The sequence below is a fragment of the Macrobrachium nipponense genome, chromosome 33 (assembly GCF_015104395.2).
Source record: "Macrobrachium nipponense isolate FS-2020 chromosome 33, ASM1510439v2, whole genome shotgun sequence".
Taxonomy (NCBI): Eukaryota; Metazoa; Arthropoda; class Malacostraca; order Decapoda; family Palaemonidae; genus Macrobrachium; species Macrobrachium nipponense.
The window spans coordinates 33,164,160-33,170,159 of record NC_087219.1 but is presented as its reverse complement, the minus strand read 5'-3'; the positions used below and the strand labels follow the sequence as shown (position 1 = coordinate 33,170,159).

Here is a 6,000-nt window from a genome sequence, read left to right as displayed (position 1 = left end):
TTGTAGTGCAAAGTGTGTATTTAATGGCCAGTCAGCCTCCAAGACACGGATATGGACTAAAAGGACGAAGGCTAAATGAGCCGTTAAGCCAGTAAAAGGAAATAAGTTAAAGAAAATGGACATGGAGAGAACTTACGGTACAGAATCTCGTTTACGAGTGAGCGAAATGGTTCCGGCTGTTCATGCAAATGAAATAGTACTATGCGCCGCAGGTATAGATGTTTAATGCGTAGACAACTAGAAGTACTGTCGTTGTAATACTGAGCGTATAGTGTCGTTATTCACTGTCATGTTCAAATAGATGTTGTGGCGCTCAGTTAGGTCCAGTCTAGTGCGCTGTTGGTTGGAAAGGGGGGCGGTGGGGGAGGGGGATCGTGTGTGTAACAGCACCTCAATTATGTCGTGGTTGCTCTGTAAGAGACTGGTTGGGATATATAAGTTATACAGCAGGGAAAGGTGAGAATCATAATAATATTGTCCGTGTGTCGCAAATCCTTCCTTTTAAAGAGAAAAAGAATAAATACACAGTATTATTCATAGCTATCTTTAGTTAATTTTACAATTATCATTTCCTTCTAATAAAATTATTTCACATGCACGTGTGTTCTTTACCTCTTTTTTTTTCAAGATGTTCGGCAAGTTGTATCATTCAATTAAAGTATTGCCGACTTAAATCATTTACAGTTATTATTTATTTATTATTGAAGTTGCCTGTTGATTTGTAATGTGGTCAGTTTCTTGATGATGAACTCCAGGTTATCTGACCTTCCATCAAGCTCTTTCCAATTCAGTTAGTCTTTGTCGACAAAATTGTCGATCATTTTATCAATTGTTGCCACCATTATTGGGTGCAATGAGTGGTCTGTTTGACCTAAAGATGTAGGTACCCAGCCACCTAAGATGAAGTGCTCGTTTTCAGCAGAGTTGACATATTAATTGATGATTATTATTATAATATTTCAAGAAGTTGCTTAAAGAGCAAAAGGTTAAATATACACCAAAGCAGAAGTTAGCTGTATGCAAATGAATAATGTGCATAAAACCAGCCCATATCCATCTAAATTGGCAAACAAATTTGATTCAGTAACCTGTTCCTTCTATACAAAATTTCAAGAGAAAGAATTTCAGCTGAATTAAAGTCCACATATGGATATAATATGTTTGCCGATGGATATTAAACAGATTTCTATTCTATGATAAAGTTTTCATTTGTGACTTATTCAGTCGGCAGACGGTGGTCTTGGTTCCACGAACCCGTGAATTTGGGAACGACAATAATAACATCGAGTTGCCTGTTCGTATTTTTCATTTATAATTTTCGGATACAGGCAAGATTGCTGTAGACCTTAAAGGCCTAAGTGGCTATTCTTTCGAGTTTCTGTTGTCTGTGCCCTTCGACTTCCAAAAAAAGGTGAGTAAAGTTTATTGAAAATTTGTCATGGTTAGCCCATAAGGTAAACCGTATGTAGGTACCTATGGTGTCTCGCTATGGAGTGCGCAGACTGACATAGGTATGCCAAGGCTATGGGTCAAATCTGTAATGTCATTAATTGGCAAAGCAAGTTTTGCAGGGAATGAACTATGGAATGCCCATTGGTGAAAAGAAAAAAAAATAAGAGGAGGAAATAAGCTAGTGATTAGTGAAGGTAAATTAGCTATGTTAGACAGTGATCAGTAATAGCCTAGTTTACCTAGTAGGAAGTACAATAAAATAAAAAAAAAATCGTGGACCGTACAGTTTGGCCTATGAATTTACGAATAATAAAATTTATCAAGAGTGATCGATCAATGCCTATTGCTACACTCTTAGTTTTTAGAGATTTTTTCTTTTTGTGTTAACATAGGGAACTAGCCTAGTATTAGGTGACTACTAGTTATAGGTACCTATAAATGGTTTCTGTTAGGACGGCAATCATCAGTCAATTGAGATTAGTCTTCAAGATGGTAAGTGACATAGCGGCCACCTTCCCCATAAAGTAGTAGGTATTTGAATTCCTTGCCGACCATCAGTTAAGAGTTGTGGCCCATCCGGGCGCCACCCACACCGAGACCTCTACGCTCCTCTCGAAGTAGTAAGTGTTTTCTCCTAAATTAGGAAATAATGGCATAATTCAAGCGCTTTTTCGAGAAGTGCCCGCGTTCCGAGAGAGGTGAGCGTTATGTCACCGCTCGGTCATTTACCCTGAGGATGTTGGGTAAGTTCCACTTTAAAAGATAGTAATCGAATCCTGGCGGTGAAAATATTTTCCTATGTTTTACCCTTTACCCAGTGTCTGTTTTTTTAGTGATTTTGATGTTCATTTTGATGACTATGACATACCCGAGTGTAGAGTGGAGTTTTTAAGTAGGTAAAACTACAAGAGAGTTTCATGGTAGCCCTATTTTTGTAGGTTGTGCCATACTTAAAAGCATATCGGTGATACTTCAACTGGGATGCATTCTAATTTAACCATCCCTTAACGTAGTCTATCTAAAGCTCGCCCCCCCCCCCCACCCATTTTCCAAGATTACGTCATGCATAGCAGAATGCAGCTTCTCCAAAAACAACAAACTTGTGAAATATAAAAGTGTATTCTAACCAAACTTAACCTTGGATCTCAGGTCTTTACTTTGCCTGGGGCCTTTACTCCTCTGGGTCCCCTCCTAACCTAACAACTTAACCAGACCTAACCAACCGCTCCCCCCGACAATAACCTTCCTTTCTTCAGTCTTGCTCTCCAGCCGCTCGATTTATTACATACTACTAGTGCAACTCTGGTTTTCTCCCAGTTTCACCTGTAGATCTTTGTGCTTCATCATCTTTTGTAATATAATGAATCACTTTATCTCACTGTCAAAGCACTCCAACTCCCTCTTTTCACAGCCTTTAGCACTGAGTGGTTAAAAGTGCCTCAGTGATTGGCTCAGCAGCCAAAATATCATATCATATCTGTAAAACCTATTGTAATCAGAATCATAACTTGCAGAGGTATTGTGGTCATGTTAGAATACATCCCTGCATTTCACTCGTTTTGTGGTTTCGCCGCCAGAAAACTCCCATTTCCCATTGTGGTCCACCCCATAACTGTAGGATATAAGGGGTCCGGAACTTCAAAAACTTCTAATATAATTCAGCAATGAATGTCATAATTATTTAGAATGTGCTAAAATAAAATTTCTGATAACATTTTTCAGTAAGGCTGAAATAACCTACTGTACCTGATGAAGCTGGTCAACACCACTTTTGAGAATAATTAAATTTACATTTTTTTTTCTATTTTTGTATGAATTCCCTTCTTTAGAAAATCATTGTTGGTGGCAACACTAAAGGAGCCTTGAGTAAGAACTGAGCCCTAATTCCAAAATCTCTTGATTAGTGGAACTGTGAGCAAAAGAACCTATCATGTCTGCATTTTTCACTTGCTCACATTTCCAGTTGAAAGTATAAATACATATTTAAGGTATACTAGCCATCTTGACCACAATGCATTGGGACACAAATCCACTTGGTAACCCTAGTTTTGTTAACATAGATCCAAATAAAGAACCGAGATAGATTAAGATCCAAATAAAGAACCAAGATATATTAATCTATATAATCACAAATTTACTGTAGATTTTCGTACGTAGTATTTCGTTTAAAGCATAAACTGTATGTTATTGCAGACTTAAAAAAAAAGGAATCTCTAATATAATGAGCCGATACCAAAATGATAATGAAAAATTCCTGCACTTGAATAAAGGACAAAAGGAAAATCAGTAAGGAAAACAAGTCAACTTTACACGTATTATCATGAATAGTAACCACAAGGAAAGTATGCAAATGTAATATTAAAGTTTTCAAATACTATGTAGGGTTGTCCCAAGGTTTGTTTATTTTTCTGTTAAGGCATCGCTATGGAGGAGTTATGAAGTTCCATTTGACAACGTCTGTGTGTGTGTGTGTGTGTGAGAGAGAGAGAGAGGGTGTAATTGCTGTATGGATAGTTAATGACTGAATTGGTTGTTGGTAGGTTCTGGGCTGTTTGCTGTTGGAGGTCTGTGTTTTGAGTGAGTGTTTTTGAGTCAGTCTTTAGTAAGAACTGGTGAGGTTAATTAGTGACAGCAGCGGTCTTTGAAGGAATTGGGAGTTCGTTGAGTTTTGTGTGTTTTTGTTTGTTATTGTGATTGTTAGGTTAGTGTTGTTTGATCAGAGTTGTTGTGCCTGTGCTGTTGTGATTTTTGTGTTTGTGCAGTGGTCTTTGTTGTGTTTTGTTGTGATATGTGAGGTTGTGTTTCTTGGTTGGTTGCTGAGTTGTTTGGTGGTTGTGTTCTTTGGTTGTTGTTGTGCAGTGGTCTTTTGTTGTGTTTTGTTGTGATATGTGAGGTTGTGTTTCTTGGTTGGTTGCTGTGTTGTTTGGTGATTGTGTTCTTTGGTTGTTGTATTTTTGAGTTGTTTTGTGGTTGTTGTTGGTTGTTGTTGTTGGTGTTGTTGTTGTGTCCTTGACCAGCGGACAGCACAGGATAGCCCCGGAGTAACTGGAATGTTGGTTAGTGCGTGTGTTTTGTGTTGTTTTTGTTTTTGTTTGGTTTTTGTATAGGTGTAGGTCAATTGTCCTGCTGTATTTGTTGTGTAATGAAGAAAGTGTGATTGAGGGTGGATCGTTTAGGTTAATTGGGGGGGGGGGGATTCTGCACTTGTTTTTTTTCTAGCTTGTGATCCCGCCACATTATTTTTTGGCGCCCGAACAGGGACTGTTGGTGTGGCAGCTGCAGGGCAATTGGGTAGTGAGTTGTGTGATTGGTAGAGAAAGTGAGGATGGAAGGGTTGAAGGAGATGGAGAGGCTGAAGGAGGAGTTACGGTTGGCGAGGGAAGCTAAGGGAAGGTTGGAATTGGAGAATGAGAGGTTAAGGGTAGAGTGTGAGGAACTGAAGAGCGAGTTAGAGGAAATGAGAGGAATGCTAAGGAGTGCGAAAGTGGAAATGAAAGAAGAGGTGAAAGGAGCGGAAGAGAGAATGGTTGAGAAAATGGACGAAAAATTCGGGGTAATGATGAATGCAGTGCAAGAGATGATGCAGGAAATGATGAAGGGATTCGTGGGAGAGGGAGCTGTAGGAGGTAGGCCTACTGGGTCTTGTGACGGGCCAGGAGTGGTAAAGGAAGCAAAAGAGCGAGTGGAATGACGTTGGTACGAGTGAAGAAGGGGATTCGGTTGTGATAGGTAAGGGAAAGAAGGGGAAGACGCAGGATAAGGATAAACCTGAGGACAAGAAGAAGACTAAGGGAAAGAAGGTTAGTAAGGGTGATGGACAGGATGAGATTAGGACAGAATACATTGGGGAAAGGGCTGAGAGTGATTTGGATAGCGGTGAGTGGAAACAGGTAGGTAGAAAGAAGAAGGGTAAGAAGAGCGTAGTCAGGGGTATGGACGCGAGTATGGAAGTGGATTCGCTGTATTCAGAAGAGGGAAAGAGGGGTCAGAATGAAAGTAGCGGAAGTGAGAGTGAGCGGGAAGTACGAAAGGCTGTGTATATGAGAGAGGTACCCCGATGTGCACAATACGAGGAATATGGTAGTAGGGACATAAGGGACTTTTTTGAGGAATATGAGAGGTATTGTGAGGCAAAGTATGTATAACAAGAGGGTCTGGGCACGAGAGTTAGGTAACTTTTTGACGGGATTTTTGTTGGATATGTATAGGGTAATTATGAGTGTAGGGAATGTGCCGTATGAGAGTGTAAAAGCTAGGATTGTAGAACAGGCAAAGAGGATAAAGAGTAGCGTTAGATATAGGAGGAAGCAAGATTTTGAGAAGGGAAGAATGAATGTTGGTGAGTCGTTGTCGATGTATGTCCGTAGGTTAGAAACATTAGCTAGGAAAAAGTTTGGGGACGAAGGGATAAATGAGTGTAAGGAGTTAGTGCGAAAGTTGTTGGCGACTGTACCAGAGAGTGTATATGAGTTTATGAATCTGAAACGTAAGGAGAAAATGCGATGGACGAATGAAAGGTTAACGTGGAACGACATTTTAGAAATAGTA

At 39.7% G+C, this 6,000-nt stretch overlaps 1 long non-coding RNA gene across 1 annotated transcript in view; it reads left to right on the top strand.

The window, feature by feature from the left end:
- Nucleotides 1–1,189: 1,189 nt before the first annotated feature.
- The window catches only part of LOC135203072 (uncharacterized), a 49,254-nt gene continuing 44,443 nt past the window's right edge, over nt 1,190–6,000 (top strand). Inside the window, exon 1 of the long non-coding RNA XR_010311855.1 lies at nt 1,190–1,411. This is a non-coding gene — a long non-coding RNA (uncharacterized LOC135203072). The remainder of the gene's footprint in view (nt 1,412–6,000) is intronic.